Source organism: Cyprinus carpio, chromosome A11 (assembly GCF_018340385.1).
Source record: "Cyprinus carpio isolate SPL01 chromosome A11, ASM1834038v1, whole genome shotgun sequence".
In the NCBI taxonomy this organism is placed as follows: Eukaryota; Metazoa; Chordata; class Actinopteri; order Cypriniformes; family Cyprinidae; genus Cyprinus; species Cyprinus carpio.
Genome location: NC_056582.1, coordinates 16,271,449 through 16,293,172, shown reverse-complemented (window position 1 = coordinate 16,293,172; position 21,724 = coordinate 16,271,449).

Below are 21,724 nucleotides of genomic sequence, written 5' to 3'. Positions count from 1 at the left end.
TAAGTCCCTAATTCAGATTTCTCAGTCTGCTTGTCCCTCAGTGACCACATCCAATTTCACCATAATTTTATCAACTTGGGTGAAGCGTCACAAACAGAAAGAGCTAATATCTAGAAGACCAGCCGCTGAGTCAAGCTAATAGGAGGACATTATTATACATTTACTACAGATATAGAATACAACATTATGCTTCATTCATAGCAAAGGATTCTAATTACAGACAGGGTTTTAAAAATACATAAAATCATCCAGAATATATAAAAATCCCCGAAGGGGGTCTAAGTATATACAGTATGTGGCAATTTAAAATAAATTTTGAAATTTTATATTTTATAAAATTGTATAACCCCCAACACATATAGTATCAAATGTTAAAAAATAAATATGTATATGTAAATGCTATATCTATGAAAACTGAGAATCAAAGACACAGAAATCTTCTTAAATTAAACTAGAAGCAGAAAATTTGTTACACAGCTGCTAGTTGGTACAGTTCTACATTCTTAATGAGGGATAAAGATTTCAAATTCCAAAGGAGTTTTTTTTATTATTTTATTTTTTTTGCGTTAAGAAACTTAGTAAAATAGCAACTGTATGCCAGTGTATATTTAGTATTTTATTTTCTGCTTTGATTAACTTGACCTGTACAGCAATATTCTTATCCCTCCCCGCACATTTAGCAGGTAAAGACATTTGTTTATGATTATCCTATTTCTATGGAGAGTGGACAGGCAGCAGCCAAAGAGAGAGAGGCGAAAAAGCAAAACATAGGGAGATTCACAATTCATTTTCAATGAGAGGCATGAGTGGAACGGGGAACGGGCACAATCTGATAAAACTGCCCCAAATATGAGGTGCACCTATGCTCGAAGTAAACTGTTTGCCTATTATTGTGCACATTTATTCATCGTATAATGGAATCCCATATCATAGCTGTTAAATAGAGTAAAACACATAGGGAAAAATATTATAGTTTGGTCTGCAGGCTTAAGCAGAATTCAGAACTGAATTAGAATGACTTCAACTTCTGAATTTCAAGTAGGAAATTAAGATTAATGATGTAAATTGGATGCGTAATTGCATTTCAGATTTCAATATAAAGAAACTCAATTAAAATTAATTTAAAGTTGCAAACTACAAAAGCAAAGTTTATCCAGACTAACATTGAAAGTTGGCTTGAGAAAATGTATTTTTGAGTAAAAAAATAAAAAAATAAATAAAAAAAATTAAAAAGCCTTGATATCTGAAAGTTTATAGATGTTGCTTTAACTCTGTAACACTAACCGGAATGGATGAACAGATGGAAATAAAGAAAGACTTGTTCTAATATATCAGATAGATTCAATTCAAATGCACATTCATAAATTAAAGTGGAACCAATTCTTCAATTCAGACAGACAGACAGACAGACAGACAGATCGGTCTGAATTGCAGCACTGTGCAGGCGGAGAACATCCAACTTTTTCTTGTGCGCTCCTGCTACATTTCCATCTCATTCAGTAGCTATTTTAAAGCCTGTGAATTTTGAATAAACCATTCTGTGACCTTTCCATCATGCCACATTCTCACAGAAAGTACACTCCCTTCAGAGACACAGCTATGGAAATTAAATTCTTAATTATTAGTGACGAATAACCCCATAACTTCATGAACGCAATTTCCATTTCAAGGAAATTTGCTGGAAGAACTGACTTCACATTTGTTTTGAACACACAGGATTTGCTTACTTGAGATTGTTATCCAGTTATTTGCCACTGAAGAGCTGTAATTGGTAGCTGATAAATGCCCTGTCGAATCCAAAGAGCAAACTTAAAGCCATCAATAAAAAGAAGTACAAGCCTGCTTGACCTTTTTTTTCTCCTCTGATTTATACACGCTTTCAAACCCAGGGGTGGTTGCATTGTGCTCCGTAAGTCTTAACAGTGGGCTGAACTACGAATGCCCCTCATGAAGCCTGTGATAATGTAATAAATAGCCTTTATAAGAAAAGCTGAAAATCAGCTGCTCATTCTCACAAGCACATGCCCCGGACATAATTGAGACATAGATTAATGTCAAGATAACTGTGGTGGAGACATTTACAGATGAAAGTGTCCCGACTTAACTGTTAGCAGTGATTTCCAAGCACTTATTCAAGGCTAAAAAGAGGTGTAAGAAATACAGTGCAGGACATTCTTTATGATTGCAAGAATAGCTTTTAACAAAATTGGTGGAATAGTCCATTTGACAGGCCTGCGCTCTCGAACTTGGCATTGACATGTCGAATCCAAAGATCACAGATCCCGGAAAATAGGCATCCTGTCAGCCATTATCTCAAAACAGCATTATCTCAGCTGGGTGGCACTCATAGAGAAATCCTAGCAGCCATTTTCACATCTAAATGACCTGCCATTCCCTTGTCATATTTAAGTTAAACTGATTCTCCATTAATCAGCTTAGCCTCACATCCCAAAGGACAGGGAGATAAAGGGAATCTTCTGGAATCCTTGTCATTATTCATAATGACTTTTGGAATCCATAACATTTGTTAGAGGTTGTATGACTAGCTGGAGATGTTGATAAAAAAGGTGCTGACTTTTGAGTGATGGCTTATTCCTTGTAATATGTTTTCCATGAAGTGACAGAGTATGTGTTGCATCCATCAGCATATCCAATATGCATGGGGTGCGAATGGAGAGTCTGATGGGCCTAATGTATTATTTTGGTGAAGGCCTGCAGGCAGTAGCGATTGACAGCTCTGAGGAAAGTTTAATATGTAATTACACAGATGGATGGGTATTCTAACTTGCACAAGCTAATCTTAAGTCCTAGTAATTAAGGGCTTCTTTTCCATCTCATGCTTTTTTAATGTGACATTCTGATGTAAACAAGTGTTCCGCGTTTAGTAGAATTTGCACCATGCACATTTGTTTCTTTTCGGAGTTTCCAAAACTGCGCTTGCAGACAGCCAATGCCATCCTAAGCCTCGTTTGCAAAAGCAATATAAACCCAAGTGATTTGTAGAAACAACTGTATGAATCATCTAAGGATTACAGGTTGTTTCCCAAAATCGTTTAAAACAGCGTTTGTCTTAGGTACACTTGCGCATAGTTTTTCAGGTAGCTTTGTAGGAAGATTTCCTCAAGCATCTTGGAGATGTTGTCACATTTCTTCTGGATTTAGTCTCTCTCAGGGTTTTTTTTTTTAGTTTTTTTTTTTTTTTTTTGCCATTCATTACAGGTGGACTGGATGATTTATTATTATTATTATTATTATTATTTATTTTTTTTGGTGAAAATACTAATGTGTCTAAGACTTCTGAACAGTTCTCTCTCTCTCTCTCTCTCTCTCTCTCTCTCTCTCTCTCTATACAATTTTAACAAAATAATATTTAATATTTATTATGTCGAACTAATATTTAAAAAGAAATTACAATGATGCAATTGAAGCACAGGAATCACATGTAAAAAACAAAACAAAAAGGAAACTTGCATGTTGAGTTCTGTCTGGGAACATGACCTAGACACAAAGAAACTGCTATAAGTGCTCTCAAATTTCTTTAACTACAAGCCAGAAAATGTATTGCCAGCAAATGGTCAATTCAGAAACATATAGAAGCCTGAATAGTTCTAGAAATTGGTGACAATATACACACAATTGTGGACTTTTCTGTAGAAGTATCACTTAATCTTCTGAACTGGGGTGTCAGAATAATTCAAGGCATGCTGAGAAAATCTCTTCTCTTCTCTTCTCTTCTCTTCTCTTCTCTTCTCTTCTCTTCTCTTCTCTTCTCTTCTCTTCTCTTCTCGAATCGAATCGAATCGAATCGAATCGAATCAAAGCAGCACATACTGTACTTATCTGTCCCCATATTAGCTTTTACTGTTAAATTTACAATAATAAACATACAAAATGTTATTTACAATGCACAAACATAGATAGTATTATACAGATAAATAAACAATATTTAATACTTGTATATAAGCCTGTGGTAAATCTGTTATAAACAATGTTTACATGCAACCAAATAATCCGTTCGTAATCTGCTCAATCGGACTGAAAAGCCTTCATGTAAACACCTTAATCGATCCGATTGAGCTCAATCGAAATGAAAATTTGATTGGATTGAAGGTGGTGGTTTATTCCTCTTCTAATACAATTGAGAGTGCATGTAAACACTCGATCTGATTGAACCACGAAACTGAAAGAACTGCGCATGTGCAATGATCCAGAAATAACACAATGACATATGACACCTGGAACGAATGGCTCTTCCTGTCATTATAAAACTCTTCTTTCACTCGGCAACTATGAAGTGGAACAGGACAACCTCCCACCCGTCCTTGTTTTGGATTCTCATCCACAGGCAACCCGTTTTGGGCGCGGGGAGGGTTTTTTTGTGTGTGTGTGATAAATATTAGCAGCACAGCACAGTGGTTTTTATGTATATTTATTCATAAATGGATAAATATTAATTCTGTTGTTAAAAACAAATAAAGAAACCATGTAGGAGAGTGGTTATTGTATGCGAACAGTGAGAAACTCTATATTTGTGCAGTGTGCACGTAAAAAAAAAAAAAAAAAAAAAAAAAAAATTTGATTTGAAGCTTGTGACATATAAATGCGTACATCATCCTGATCACTTTATTTAGTGTTCATGTAAACACTTCAATCAGTTTCATCATCAACCAAAAATTGCGCATGTAAACGTAGCCATTTATACATGTACAGTATTTACAGTTTTTCTGAATTGCTAAAACACTAAACCCAATCTCTGAACCAAGTTCTCACTAGCTGAAACCAATTTGTCGAATAAAACACTCTTTCTGCTAAACCTTAAACACGTTCAGGCAGTCAGGCTCTATTTGCAAATCTCATGCACTACACAGAACAATTAAAAATTGTTCACCCTTGTTACTTATGATGTGATTAAACCATCTGTACAAAATACGAGCTAGTTCAGAGTACACAAGTTACACAGGTGACTGAAAGAGTATACAAACAATAGCTGGAAACAATCTGAGAGGGAGAAGAGGAAGAGTATATGTAAGAAGTGGAGGAGGAGGAGGAGGAAAAGGATGAGCAAGGAAAGAGTAAGGTTTAGAGAACGCTTTCAAGGCTGGATCTGTCAGACCAGAGTTTTTTTTTTTTTTTTTTTTCTCTCTTTGTCTAGCAAAAGATACTACATTACTTGTGATGTGGACAAAGTCCTCAGGCCAGACTCAAGCACAAAGACATGATGCTGAGACAGAATGAATCTCTCATTGACCCTGATTTTACAATTGCACAACTTACACTTTTTGAGTGTACTGTAACATGCTATTCATTTAGAGTTTTATATTACTTTTTTGGTCTTTGCAGTTGGACTGCAGTAATTTTGCAGTATCTGCTGAATACATACAAACATTCAGTGCTATTCAATATTCAGCTCAATAGTATTCTTGCAGTACATACAGTAGGCCTATACAATATATTCACCTTACTCAGTTGCAATTACTATACTTTTTTAAAGAATTGCAAAATTGTTAACTCAATACAATACACTTTTTTTCCTGTAATGTTCTGGATGCTGTGTTGTCCATTTTTCTCTGTAGTGTCTAATGAATGCTCTGTAGTGTTTTCTTTATTGAGTTGCGTGTGTGTGTGTGTGATCTGCAGAGCCGGCCCTAGACCTTTGTGGCCCTAAGCAAAATTTGTGTTGGAGGCCCCTTTGACCGTTTTAAGTAAGGCCTAAAGAAAGCAATGACTACCTTATAACTATACTGTACATATTATATCTACTGTTATTTTTTAATTTTTTAGTCTGTGTTTTAATTATTCTATGTATGCTGTATGTTAATTATCTTTTTTACGCTGCTGGGCCCGAGTAAGTATTTCGTTCTTATGTGGCAAAGTACAGAATGACAATAAAAGACCTTGAGTTCTTGAGTTGAGTTCCATGTTTGATAACAGAAAAATTATGATACCACTGAGCTGATGGGCAGAGCAGTGCAACGAACACACATGATGGACTTGCTGAATAAAAAGACTGATTAAAGTGATTTTCACTGACCATCAAAGAAACATTTTTTAATTGACACCAGAGTTTAAGAGGCACAAACAACAGCCTATATATAATTTAAATGAAAAGAGCAAATAGAATAACATTTAAATAAAATATAAAATAAATAATAAATAGAACATTTAAAATATTTGAATTTTTCAAATCAACAAAATTAACAATAACATCTAAAACACCACAAACAAGATTAATAGTAACAATAATATAATTAGGTAACATTTTCATAGAACTATTAAAATCCAAACTGTGTGTATTTGTGTGCGCGCACATGCATACATGGTCTCCTTGGAAAAAAAAGTAATTTGTTAAAAAAAACAAACAATTGATTTAAAGGTTGTATCAGTTTCAGGCCCAACCATAAATGATCACATTCATCTAATCTTTCCTAATGATCCGCTAGTTGCCTGCCCCATAAGCAGGCCGTCAAAAAAATGCGTCTCTGTAGGCAGCCTAGGCTCTGAGATTCACCAACCACTCAAAACCAAAACAAATATTGTTCCAACCAATCACCGACAGAGGAGGGTGTTGTGAGGTTTTGCGCTCGTGCACGGCTGCACGCGAAGTCGGAGAACACAAACGCAAAACCTCACAACACCGTCCCCCCGTAAGTGTTTGCATCCCAATATAAGACTTTTAGACTGCAGATTATCCATACAGGTATCGGAAAATTAAGCCTACAGATTTACGTACCTTTATCTTCTTGCTTCGTTTCTTCTTTTGTCGTTTTTCATGGCCAGAAAGATATTTTTCGTTCTTGTCAGACATCGTCGACGTCGGACTAACTGACTGACCAGACACTGACCAGTGTGACGAGTGACATCATAGGGGTCAGTCAGGGTCAAGATTCGCGGGAATTCGCCATTATAAATAACTAAATAAATAACAACTGTGCTTATCATGATGCCTGATAAAGAGCACTGTAGGCCCATTTCTTTTTATTTATGTATTTTATGTTACTTTTGATGTATGATTTTTTTCACCCACTAGCTATCAGTGACTTCTAGGGGGCCCTCTGCTGGCCACGGGGCCCTTTGCAATTGCAAAGGTCGCTTAGTGTCTTGGCCGGCTCTGGTGATCTGAGAGCACCGTTTGATGCTGTGTTGTCCATTTTTCTCTGTAGTGTCTGATGAATGCTCTGTAGTGTTTTCTTTATTTTTTGTTGATTTAGTTTGAGTATTTGTGTTTAAGGTTTTGAGAAATAGTTCACCCAAAAGTTTTAAGTTACAGTTTTTCTGAATTGCTAAAACAATTCATTCAATCACCTGTGCCAGTTGTGCACTCTGAACTAGCTCATATTTTGTACAGTTGGTTTGATCACATCATCAGAAACAAGTGTGAACAATTTTGAATCGTTGTGTGTAAATGATATCAACTGTGCTTTAGTTGTGTTTAACTTTTGCCGCTTGTGTTTAGCATTTTGCAGTACAAATGCATCACAGTGTGATAAGTGTTTAAGTGAATGGGAATGTATTTAGAGTTTTGCAGAAAGAGTGCATGAGATTTGCAACTAGAGCCTAACTGCCTGAACGTGTTTAAGGTTTAGCAAAACGAGTGCTTTAATTGACAAATTGGTTTAAGCTAGTGAGAATTTGGTTCAGAGATTGGAGTTTAGTGTTTTAGCAATTCAGAAAAATAACGTATTGATGATAGATTTGTTTAGTACTAACCATAAACCTTTTGACTTCAAAAGTCATTCAATGATGGACTGGATCCTTGTGGATAACTGGATAACTCATTCTGATGGCACCAATTCACTGCAGAGGAATGAGCAAATTATTTAATGCTAAATATCTCAAAATCTGTTTTGATGAAGAAACATTACATTAATGCATTTAGCAGACACTTTTATCCAAAGCGACTTACAGTGCATTTAGGCTAACACTTTTTACTTAACATGTGTTCCCTGGGACTCGACTGTAAGCAGGTTATAGCTATACTTTGGGGTTTGGTTTCTATTCCACATTGATTAATCATTATTTGGATATAAATGTGATACCCCTTCTCATGTAAATTATATTTCATAATGATCACGCTTGTAATTATTCTCAACTGCACACTCTCAATAATCTTTTTTTTTATTTATTTATTTTTTGGTCATTAATAACTTAAGTATTCAGTATTAACTTAGGTATTATATGGATTTTACAAGGGGCAGGAGTTAGGAACAAAGTCAGTAAGTTTTAGATAACAATAACTAGCATTTTCAGGAAAAGAACAAAATCCTCTTTGGCTTTGGGTCAAACAACACACACGGCAAGCCGAAATGTTCTAAAGTATGGTTACATTTCTAGGCCCATATGATTCCTGCGAAAATACACAGAACCTGCCTCACTGCTTTTAAACTAAAGGGAGATGAATACAGCTGAATTACTTTAGATGTTCTCCAAATGTTTTGTAGTAGTTAAACAGTAATCAAACAACTGGACGTATCTTTCAATAATGAAGTTTTTCGTTCAAAAGAATCATAGTAAGGATTTGTTGACTATGATGGGAATCAAACAAACAATAGAACAAATTGTCATGAGGAAATATTCTTCAAATATTCTTCATTTTAAAATTACAACCCTTCACAGTTTGCAGTCAATCCAGTGTAGGCCCAATGTAAACAATCTTCTCAGACTTTTAGAAGTATAGTGTTTGAGCTGCCAGATCGAATTTCCCCCATTGTTTGCTCTAGAATAATAGGGATACAAACATGAAATACTTAAGGCACAACTGTACGAGGCCAAGGATCATGACTCCAAATAAAGAAGAAATCTTTTTATCCAGCAAAACACACTGAACTCCAAATCTGAGAACTAAATGTCATTTAGACTAAGATATAAAATCTGATTGCGCCAATTTAACCAGATACAAGAAACATGTTTATCTGTTCTTTGAATTATGACTAAGTAGGGTTGGGTACTGTTCACTTTTTAACTGGTACCAGTACCTGAAATTCAGTACCGGTACCCAACATAACCTTTTTCGGTAAATTACTCTCTGTGTAATAACAAAAACATTTATTTCAGTGAAAAAATAAGTCCAAAAGTCTTTTTTTTTCAGAAATATTTGTTTTAATTTTTCTGAAAATCAAATGAAGGGCATTTTAAAAAAAAACATAATTTACTCTATAGCGCAGAATGCCATGGAATTCATACATTTTTGGATGAATAAATCAAAAGTAGGTCTGTCACTAAATTCGAATCGCCATATGAACTAGTGTCTGTGAATATTAAAATGCAAAAGTCAGTTTAAATATGAATCCTGCATGTTCCACTTGCATCTGTATGTATGAATGGCGGAAACGCGGTTATGTTTACTACACAAATACTGAAGCATGTGTGACGTTCGCAGTGATTTCCGGCCTCTGCGTCTCACTATATGACAGCATGAACACAAAAACTTAATCTCCAGAGTACTAGAGTAAATAGAATTTTACCATTTCATTTGAGAAACTAGCATCATCATACTGTATACGCAAAGAAACTTCATGGCAACCTCTCAAAATAAAAGTACGGTTTAACATGTAACAGAAATATTACTCTTGCATTACTTTTGTACAGTATAATTTACATCTTTAAAAATTCATTTTTTCTATCAAATTTAAATAAAACAATTAAAAGATAAAAATAAATATTACAACCAGATTAATCACTTTATTGTAGAAAAAATAAAATTATTAGCTTATTAATAAAATGTTTTAAAGGAATATTCACACAATTTTTCTTCCATGTATTAATTTCAACAGTAAACCTCAGTTTTGTTTGCCAAAAAATAAAAGGGTTTAATTTATTGCCTTCATTTGATTATCAGAAAAAATTAACCTGTTAGCCAGCACCCCCCATTATGGGACTCACAGCTGAAAGTGCCCTACTTAGCTTAAAATTGTAACAGTTCCTTACTTCAGTGTGTTACACATAATTTTGGTGTCTTTGGAAAGAAGACCATTTGGGCTGTACTTTTGTTCAACCAGAGTTGATAATGCTCAAAAATATTAAAAGTTATAGACACTGAAGTTCCCTGATTTTTTTTTTACCACACTGAAAATATTTTATTTTATTTGATATAAAAATACATGAAATCAGTCCTGGAGCAATCTAAAAAAGTAATGGGTTGAAAGTCAAATGTCTCATGAGTTTCTAATTCAAATCTGAAGGAGATACCATGAAAAATGAGATTCCTGCAACCATTTTTCTGAGACTATGTCTAGCCCACCAACCCCCCACCACCACCACAAATATAAGAAAAAATATTTACCTTTACCTTTAACTGTATTGAAGGGTTCTACAAACTATTTTAGTCATTAAACATACCACTGCATATTTTTTCAATTATAAAACACTAGACAGAAACTTAGACATCAAATAAGTGATTTATTTGAGCACTAGAAAAATACAATAAGAATAATTTGAGTAAGAAAAATAAAAAAAGATTTAACTTTGTATGCAAATAACAGTACATCCTGAGATTGCTAGAAATGCAGCATTTACAATGAATTACAATGCAAATACGTGCTGATGGCCAGTTAGAGATGGTAATCATATAAATGCATCATAAAGTCAATAAATCGCCATTCATATTCATATAGATGGCGTTCACATTGATAGCTGTGATTGCACAGTAATAGCGAGCTGATTTGCGCTCACATATATAAAAAATGTTGAAAAAAATAAAATAAAATAATAAAGAAAGAAAAAGGCGATCGCTAAGTTCCGCCTCCATCAGATGACAGGTGCGTCAGAGCGCGCGTCACGAGCCGTCACGAGAGAGTGCCAGAATTTAAATAAACAATCTTCCGCCTATCTTTCACTTTTTTAATTTTTTTTTTGTGGATCGTCTCATTCTGTTTGTGACACTGTATGCTACAAAACCATGCCGTTTTTTTACTACCAAGATGCAGTTTCTGAGCGTGAGTTATTCCATAACGGACACAAACAATTCTGTCCCTGAAGAACTGAAATGTAAACAAAGGAATTATCATCCATATTACAACGTTATTGATTCATTGGACTAAATGTGCTCCATGAGATGTCGTTCAGTGGACCCTTACCTTTCTAACTAAACCGGGATTTACAGCTGTGGATGTGTTTGTTACTCGTTATTACTACGAATCTGGTATGTACTGCGTTTTCATTCTTCATGTTTTGATGTGTACTGCTTACACAAATCTAGCAAATACATTCTTTATAAGCTTTCCATTGAAAAACAGCGATCTGTCGTCGATGCTTGAGGCTTAGGTCTTTATAATGATATATAGTTTGTCAAGATTAAATTTGTCCCGTTTCATTTAATCTATTCGTAAATATTGACACGTGCAAACAAGGGGATCTGAGGACTGCAGGCTAACAGGTTAAAACAAGATTTCTTAAAAAAATAAAATAAAATAAAATAAAAAACGAGAAAAAAGACTTTTGGACTTATTTTTTTCACTGAAATAAATGTTTTTGTTATTACACAGATAGTAAAGTACCGAAAAGGTACCATTAGGTACCAGTACCGAATATAACTTAGTCATATTTCAAAGAACAGATAAACATATTTCTTTTATTTGTTTTTCAAGGTTTTGTTTATTATTTTTATTGTAATTTAGTTCTCAGATTTGGAGTTCAGTGTGTTTTGCTGGATAAAAAGATTTCTTCTTTATTTGGAGTCATGATCCTTGGCCTCGTACAGTTGTGCTTGAAGTATTTCATGTTTGTATCCTCTATTATTCTAGAGCAAACAATGGGAGAAATTCAATCTGGCAGCTCAAACACTATACTTCTAAAAGTCTGATTTCTGAGAAGACTGTTTACATTGGGCCTACACTGGATTGACTGCAAACTGTGAAGGGTTGTAATTTTAAAATAAAGAATATTTGAAGAATATTTCCTCATGACAATTTGTTCTATTGTTGGTTTGATTCCCATCATTGTCAAAAATCCTTACTATGATTATTTTGATTGAAAAGCTTCATTATTGAAAAATACATACAGTTGTTTGATTAGCTACTACGAAACATTTGGAGAACATTTAAAGTAATTCAGCTGTATTCATCTCCCTTCAGTATAAAAGCAGTGAGGCAGGTTCTGTGTATGCCACTGATCTAATTTTGTGTAAAACATAAGCTGTTTGATCATAATGCACCATAATTATCAAATTCCTTTTATACATTAGACTCATTAATTAGTTGTTTGTGTCTTTGGTGTATTTTTGTTTACAGCAAGAAGTCAATTTGCATAAACTACATTAATTTCAAAGCGACTCAACAACTAATTTAGTGAGAGAAAGTTTGTGAATCCTTTGATTAATTAATTAATTTGGCCTGAAATAGGAGATGATCCTCATTTATGTTGTAATATTTGATTGAACAGCTAAAAGAAAATATTTACAAGCATTCTACATTTTTGGGGAAAATGGTATTTGAACTTTTCAGAAAATTAGGTGTAATTGCAATCTCGTGAAGGAAATGCATATAAATATTTGCATTAGTTAATCAGTTCACAGATGAATAACACTGCATTTTCCAATCACAACAAATTTTATTTATTTTTTTCCTCAGGCTGTAAACTCAAGAAGTAACCATTACATTGATTAGTTTCATATCTGCTCACATTACTGTTCAAGTATTTTCCAAATTTCTTGTGCAACTGAAGCATGCTTCATTTTATGCATCAGGACATTCATAAGGCTTGAAAGGAATTTATTATTATCATTAAGGGCTGCAATAAGGCTAGCAAGGATAAGACTGCTCACATTGCACAGATTCCTGCTTCTTAACATATTTTTTCTTAAATCTATCATCTAGTATTTATGTCGGGAGACTGGTAAACAGCATGTTCTTAGGCCTTGTATCTCTTGCTTTGTATACAGACCAGTCTTAAATAAAACCTATTACATTTATTTACAAAGTTCTATGCCGTTACAATAAGCAAATATAACTCATTGTAGTTTGCAAGATTAGTGACCTTAATTTTTGAAATATATGCTGGCCAATCTTTTCTGATAGTGAATGACTGCCTATAGTCTTAGAATAACTTCATAAGCACCTTAGAAATATTGTAATAAGATGAAGTTCTCAGTTATTTCATCTCTCATTTTAACATCCATATCCTTCATCCATTCCTGGTTAAAAGCTGTCCCTTCATGACGTTTCAGACATACAGTATCAAATAACTCCCCCACCCCCACAGACATTTCAGTGTTTGCACACTCAATTCAATATATTTTACAGTACATTATTTCAAGAAGTTTTCCAAAGAACAACCTTAAAAAATATGTATTAAAAATGTATTGACTGTCTTCTGTAGTCATTCGATAGCTTTGTGTGAGAAACTAGAGGCATTGTTCACTCTGGATTTACAAAATAATTCTAACGGTACATTCACATATGGTGTCAGCGTCAATGCTTGATGGAGGGCATTTCTGAAGCTTGGTACATTCAGATGTTTTGTGATGACGCGACCGTCAACGGCGATTGGCTAGCGTCTGCACCAGGTTATTTGCATAAGGCCATCTGATTGGCTGACGCCTGTGTTGGCACTTGAAATGTAGAAAACACAATGGATCCAACGCGATGCAATGGACCCACAATTCAGTTCGGCAACGCTTGACGTCAAAGTAAACAAGAGGCATTGATGCCGATGCCCCATGTGAATGGGGCGCAATTGATTTTTAAATCTAACTCTCTAGTTCATCTTGACTCTGGGTGAGTAAATGATGAAAGAATGTACATTTTTAGATTAACTATCCCTTAAAGAATTCAGTTTGAAGAAGATAATTTCTAGTAAATGATATTTCAGCATGTTCACTAAACCAGTGGTTCTCAACCACATTCCTGGAGGACCAACAACACTGAACATTTTGCATGTCTCCTTTGTCTGACACACCCATTTGTGAGTCTCTACTAATGAGCTGGTGACCTGAATCAGGTGTGTTGGATTAAGGAGATATGCAAAATATGCAGTGATGGGGGTCCTCCAGGAATGTGGTTGAGAACCACTGCACTAAACTATCACTTTATTTTTGCACAGCATCAGGAACAGACTTACTCATTAGGCAAAGTTAGGTGACCGCTGTGGGCCCCCCAAAAGCCAAGGGCCCCTAAAATGCTAAGATGTGCATTAAGTGCTGACACGCAAACGGTTGCTGTTTACAGTGTTATTACCATGTCTGCGTGTCTGAGTTGAACGTGCTTCTTGTGTATCCTACTTGTAGCAAATGAAAATATCATGCATCTGAAGCTATAATTAAATATTTACAACAGTGCTTATTATGTTTATTGTTTTAAATGTCACTTACTATTTATGAGAAGGACCCAAGTAGCGGAGAGGACACAAATGGTGTTACTTTTTTACATTCACATTTAAAGGGGTCATGACATGAGAAACCAAATTTCCCTTGATCTTTTGACATAGAAGAGGTCTTTGTATGCTTAAAATATCCTGCAAGTTTCATAATTTAAAAATGTTCTCGTCATCAATAAAAAAGAATTTATGTAATAACCCAGAAAATGGCTTGTTTTGGATCAGAGGGACAAGGAGACGTCACCTGGGCACAATCGTTAGCATATAACTGCCTTCATAGCGAGACAACTATGCCTACTTTTTCATCATTGCATCGTCCGCCTAAATACATTTTCCATTTGCATCATCTGCCTGAATCCATTTTTCTCTGACATCCGGATTTTTCAGCAGTGTCTACAAACATGTTGTTTTTCCACAACCAGGAATGGCACATCGTCTGCCTGGCATCGCAGTCTTATTGTAAAAAACTACTCCTTCAGACCCACTCGCTGCATGTCGACTGAACATATGTGGGCGTGACAACGATGCAATGATACAAAAATAGGCATAGTTGTCTTGCTTTGGAGGCAGTCATATGCAAACGACTGTGCTCTAGGAGGCAGTCATATGCAAACGACCAGTGTGTTCAGTACATTTCCAAACGACTGTGCTCTATTTTTCCATTGACTGTTTTGAGAAAAAAAATCGCAGTATTCTTTTGCTCAAAGATCAAGCCGTGCCAACTGTTCTGGACCCACCAATAACGCAGCAAACTGCAAGCAACAATTTCATGTAAAAACTATTTTTTAAACGGTAATGACGGTAATGTATGTTAGCCAATCATAAAAGTGGGTGGGAACACTGAGCTCTTAAAGGGAAAACACCTCAAAACCGACTGTTTCAGTCAGAGGATGAGAAACAGGGTGGAAAAAGGTCATAAATCACACAAATTTGAATATTTTTTTGTCCAAAAAAAAAAAAAAAAAAAAAAAACAACAACAACAACAAAAAACTTATAAAAACGTAATATTATAATTACACCTCAGGAAACATAATAAAATAAACAATAGATTTGTATCATGACCCCTTTAATAATTTAACTTCCGCTTTTATCCAAAACAACTTACAAATGAGAAGAAGAATAGAAGCTATCAGACCAACAAGAGAGCAACAGTATACAAGTGATGTGACAAGTCTCAGTCTAGCAAGGTACACATAGCATTTATATTTTTATTTTAAATTAGAAAAAGATGACAAAAAATGCCTTTAGATAATGAAATGGCTTAACACTCAGGTGCTCAAACTGAAATAGGCGAGTCACTCCACCAGCTGGAAACAGTCCAGGAAAAGATTGAGAATGATTTTGTGTGTCTTTGGGATGGCACCATAAGGCGTCATTCACTAGCAGAATGCAAGCTTCTGGAGGGTGCAAACATTGAACTAATGAGTTAAGTATTGGAGAAGAGCCAGTAGTTGTCTTGTAGGCAAACATCAGCACTTTGAATTTGATGTGAGGGGCTAGTGGCAGCCAGTGCAAGCTGATGAAGAGAGTTGTGACGTGGGCTTTCCTCAGCTTGTTGAAGACCACTCTTGCTGCTTCGTTCTGGATCAGTTGCAGAGGCTTGATAGTGCATGCTGAATTGCCCATCAAGCGAGCATTAAAATATTTCAGTCTGGAGAGAATAAGAGCTTGGGTAAGGACTTGTGTGGCCTGCTCTGATAGAAAGGGTCTAATTTTCCTTATGTTCTGTATGGCAAAACTGCAGGACTGGGCCGTTGTAGCAATATGGTCTGTGAAGCTTAACTTTTCATCAATCGCAAACTACAAGGTTCCTGGATGCCCTGGTAGGAGTTATGGTTGACAAACCATATCTCGAAGTTGTGATGAAGTGCTGTGTTGATTGAGACCACAAGCAGTTCTGTCTTAGCAAGGTTGAGTTGAAGGTGATGTTCTTTGCAATGTGAACAACTACCATTGGATCATCTGGTTGGAATGAGAAGTAGAGTTGAGTGTCATCAGTATAGCAGTGATAGCAAAAGTCATGTTTCTGAATGACAGATCCTTAATGATGACATGTTGATGGAGAAGAGAAGTGGTCCAAGCACCGAGCCCTAAGAACCCCAGTACTTGTGACTTAGAAACCTCACCCCTACAAGACACCCTAAAGGACCTATCTGAGAGATAAGACTTAAACCACTGAAGTGCAGTTCCTGAGATCCCCATCTTCATGAGGGTGGCCAGTAGGATCTGGTGTTTAACTTTGTCAAAATCCTATTGTACATGATGAGTACTGCGGATTTGGAAGCTGCTCTTGCCAGTCTCAGGGCTTCAGTAACCAAGAGCACGGAAGTCTTAGTTGAGTGGCCACTTTTGAAGCCAGACTGGTTGTTGTCCAGAAGGTTGTTCTGTGCTAGAAACAAAGAGAGTTGGTTTGATCCAATTCTCAGTGAGGGCCATGAGATTGAGACGTGAATGAGTAGCAATGGATGAAATAAAGTCTGTTTTGTTTATAAATGCAGAACACGAATTCCGAGTATGGGTCCTATGGAAGCATACTTGCCTGTATGTCACTTTCACTTTCACTTTCACTTTCACTAATAGTAGAGATTTGAAAGCACATAGTGAGTACAATTGACTGAAACAAGTATATGAGAACAAGCTGTACAAAAGTAAGGAAAGGGGGAGAAAAGCAATACTCAAGTGCCTTGTCGGTGTCCTTGCTCAGTGGAGTCGCACAGATAGAGTGGCTGATCTTTACATTGTCGATTTTCACATGAGGGCTGCCACTGTGTACTAACCAATTAACCCATTTAAGCCCACCGACAAGTTGCCGTAGTTAATACTTGTCATTTTCCTTTTGTAAGTATTTTCTAAATGTTATCCATGTTTTATTTCTCAGTGACATGCAAGCAAACAACCAAATAAAGGATTTCAAGAAAAAAAAAAAAATTCACTTCCTTTCAATTACATGAGGCTGTCAAGTTCCTACCCCTACTTCCGGGAAGCATTGAAGGCAAACCCTCCCAAAGAAATGTAATTTTCATGTTACTAATAAATATTTTTGATTGACATATATATTCCCTACATAATCATGAAGGTCTCTAGAATCAAATATTCCAGGAGATCTATAGTTTTTTGTATACTTAGTCAAAAGTCCAAGCAGCAACTATAGTTGCTGGTGGGCAAATGACTTGTAAGTACATATAATGGGGAAATGGGGTATACTGTGTTAATAGGTTAATAAATCTATTGGTCTTGGTTATTGGTCTTGTTTTCTGCTTTTTGCTTTCATAATATCCCACCTTAAACATAACTTAACCCTTTAACTGACATCTCTACTGTACAGTAGACCATAATTTGGTAAACAAACAATTATGGGTGTAGCCTACACATGATAATTATTTAAATAATCATATATTTTAAAAATAATATAATTAATTTTATCAATATCAAGGACTTTTGTCAGGGTTAATCCATTTGACCTAATCAATATGTGCCTATTCATAAAATATGTGATATTTTACATCACAAAGTATAGTATGCAGATATGTTTATGTAAATTTATAAAACTACTTGCACCTTCACTGCAGTACTCCCTGTAGGCTACTTATACTAAAATTGCTTACATAAGGGAAAGTTCACCCAAAAAATGGAAACTGTGTCATTGTGTCATCTTCAAGTTGCAAAACTATGAGATTCTTTGTTCTGTTGAGCACAAAAGATGATATTTTGCAGAATGTTGGTAACCAAACAGTTAAATGCATAATTTTCTTTCAGGTATACACTTTTTATTATATAGATGTAACATTTACTTAATTCTATTTATTTTTATTTATTTATTTTCATCTAACTTATTGATAAACAATTCCCTGTTGGGTCAACTTAATGGCTTCACTTTGTTCTGCAGGATGTTCCAACACTTTAAGACAAATGGATTTGTTGTGTTTTCATATTCAAGAGATTATAAGCTAGATGCTATTTTTGGGGGGGGGTTGCATCAAATGTTCTTCGAATTTATGCATAATAAATTGTTTATGAATAAAGATTGATCTGTTGAAAGCAGTTATTTTGAGTTAGATGCCAAATTCTCTCCTCCTATTCAAATTTGACATTGAAGGGGTGCATACAACATATTTGCCCACCGCCAACTATTGTTGCTGCACATTCAAATATGATTTTCAAGAAAAAACAAAAAAAACACTAAAACCTGGGGAAAATAAATCCAGAACATGTTCACATAGGACACTATTAACATATGCATGAAACCATAAGCCGCGGCAAGCTTGAATGAGGCGGGCGGCTTGAGAACGGTGCGGCAGGCAGATTCTATGAAGGAGCGTACCTTGGTCTTGCAGCAACCACATGTGACGACCCCGGGCTGGACGCCGCTTCGTCCAGGGTGAAAGCCGATTCTGCAAACCACAGTGCAAAGTTGAGGTATTTCCTCAGTGACCAGCACGGATCAGCTCCAGGCATGACTAAGTGGATATCGTCCTCTTTTGGAAGGCCAAAGAAAGTCATTTTCACAGTCAAACACACAGCGTCTATACGACATTGCGGCAGCGGCAACAACAATACTACAACGAGAATAAAAGGTATGCCTTCTTTCTTTGCATGAACATCTGGGCGGCATTATGCAATTCTTCACACATACTGACGTAGAGATGTGGGGGCGTGTAAGAACGAGTCGTTTTAGGGGGGCGTGGATGAGTGTTAACTTTTATAAAGAATGTGACAATGTGAAAATCCACCCACATAACCCAGTTTTAAATTAATATAATAATTTATAATTCTGACTCATTTCTTATCTTTAAAAAAAAAATGGTTTAAAGGCTCAATTGTGAGGTTTATCATTTTATAATTTATTTTGTTTTTATGAAAACCTGTATCCCAACTGTAAATCAATTGCTATTTTGTGGTCTACAACATGAAAGAAAGCCATCATAAAATGTTCATGAAAAATGTAGAACCATTGGACACTATGAGGGCATCATTGTCCAGCAGCAAGCATCACAAGAAAAAAGGAACCTCAAGGGTGATTTAGGTAAATATGTTCAAATGTGTTGGGCCCCTTTCCTATATTTTGCCTGGGCCCCCTAATTCACTAAATCCACCCTGCACAGCATGTTGGTCTGTTACCCACTACTAAACATCACATAAATTCATGTTAGTTGCCCAGCCTAAATAAACAGCGCATGTCAACTCTAAACCCAATTTTCCCTCTAAACCACCTCAAAATAAGGAATCTGGGAAAACAAAGCTTTAGAAATATTACTCTTATTAAAACAAGCAATTGTTACATTTGAAAAGAAGTCTGAGACTGTCACTAGAATTTCCCTCAGATACAATAAATGCAAACCATAATGAACAGACATCGGCTGAAATACAAGTGATGTTATTGTGCTCCCTCTGCCCTTGTGAAGTGTGCACCACAATACGTGTCAGTGTTACAATGCAGAGACGCCTTCCTCTCCACCTCATTAGTTTACCATACATGACTTACTTTTTTAAACCTCTCATTAAACCCTGTTGATTAGTCTTTTCCTCCCTAGGGTGAATGTAGAAACTCATTAAAATCCCCAGTCAGGATGGACTGCAGTGTCACATTATGTAACACTTATCTATATCTGAGCTGGACATTGATGTGTTTCGGGGATGTGGAGACTGTGACACATTGCCTCCAGCAGGTAGTGATTATTTTCCAGCCATCAGGACTTAAAGGGGTCATTGGATGCCCATTTTCCACAAGTTGATATGATTCTTTAGGGTCTTAATGAAAAGTCTACATAGACTTGGTTACATAGTTTGGTTAAAATTTCTCAATGTTAGTGTAAAAAACACATTTTTTACCCTGTCAAAAACAGCTCTTTTCAGAGCAAGCCGTTTGGTAGCATTTTCCTTTAAATGTTTATGAGCTCTGCTGACCCCACCCCTTTATTCCGAGCCACTCTCAGAGAGACTGTTTACTTTAGCCGCATTCGTCATGAAACTTGCTAATTAAGACATTATTAGGAAAGGCGATTTGCAATGATTCCTTAAAAAACCTTATACTGACTTTTTTCTGTAGGTGAAGCTGGACCATGAATGATTTGCGCGAACATAGATGCATTTAGGCAGATCGGGGGCACATTCCCTTCAGAAACAAATGTAATCCACTGCGTCTTCAGTGGCTTAGTACTCAGATGTCGTGATGGCTGCTATGTTCAGTTTTACATCCAACAACAGAACACACCAATTGCTTAGAAGCCATTTTTGTCTACACCTGCTCCGGCATCGAAACAATGGCGGACTGATGACAGCTCACTCAGGGCCGGTCTAAGGTAAGACGCCAGTCTAGTCTGTGCTTAAACGCAACTGTCAATCAAACTATCGTGGGACGGGCCTGTTTTTGTGATGTCACAAAGACAGGTATCTGAGATTGGCTTGATTTGAGAAAGGGGTAAAGATCTTACTAGATTAAAAAAAAAAAAAAAAACACTGGGTGGATTTTTATCATTATACAGTGGTTGTATACACACGCTGCCAACACACATTTTAGTTCCAACAACTTGTAAAGGTGCATGTAGCATCTGATGACCCCTTTAATGGTGTTTGGCTCGCTCAGAGCAGGATGGGTTTCCGCACCTCTCTGACCTTTTCTGGTAGACACATCGTGCAAAACAAATGGCACGCATCTGCTTCTGTGTCAGTTTACTGCTGATAGAGATGTTCTGGGTTAAGGGAACCCGAAACACCTACTAGCTTGTCCCTTAGGTCATGCCGTTCAGATCTGACCTTCTCATTGCTCCAAGCCAATGGGTGCAGCTCCTCACCTGCAGATATTGACCTTGGGAAATAGAATAGATGCTGGCCATATAGTCAATTGTGCTGCTGATGTTTCATGGCTCTATATACAGTGTATGAGCTTTGAAAAATAAAAATAAATAAAAATAAGTTGTTGTTTCTTTCAACCATCCTTGAAATTAAATATAAAAGTGCACTTGACACTATAATGAATATGCAGCCTAAAAACAAATGGATTCACAAGTGTTAAAAATGAGATTTACAGATGTTCTGTTCACTGACATTTGCCGAGGCCACATACAAATTCATTCTTGCAACCCTTTAATATTTCCAAAGGACAATGCCTCATGAATTTAAATGTTGAAGTTCAATAAATCAAATTAAACTGATTTGTGTCAAGACAGCCAAACACACTTGTTGTAAAATCAGCTGTTACAACAAGTGTGTTTGGCTGTCTTGACACAAATCAGTTTTATATATATATATTATATATATATATATATATATATATATATATATATATGCAGCAGTGACAGTATATTGTAGACCAAACCAGAAGGTTATATTTTAATTGCAAATGTTGAAAGTACAATTCGTTTGAATTCATTTTGTGCACCACTGATGAACAACAGAGATTGTGCAACTAAACTACAT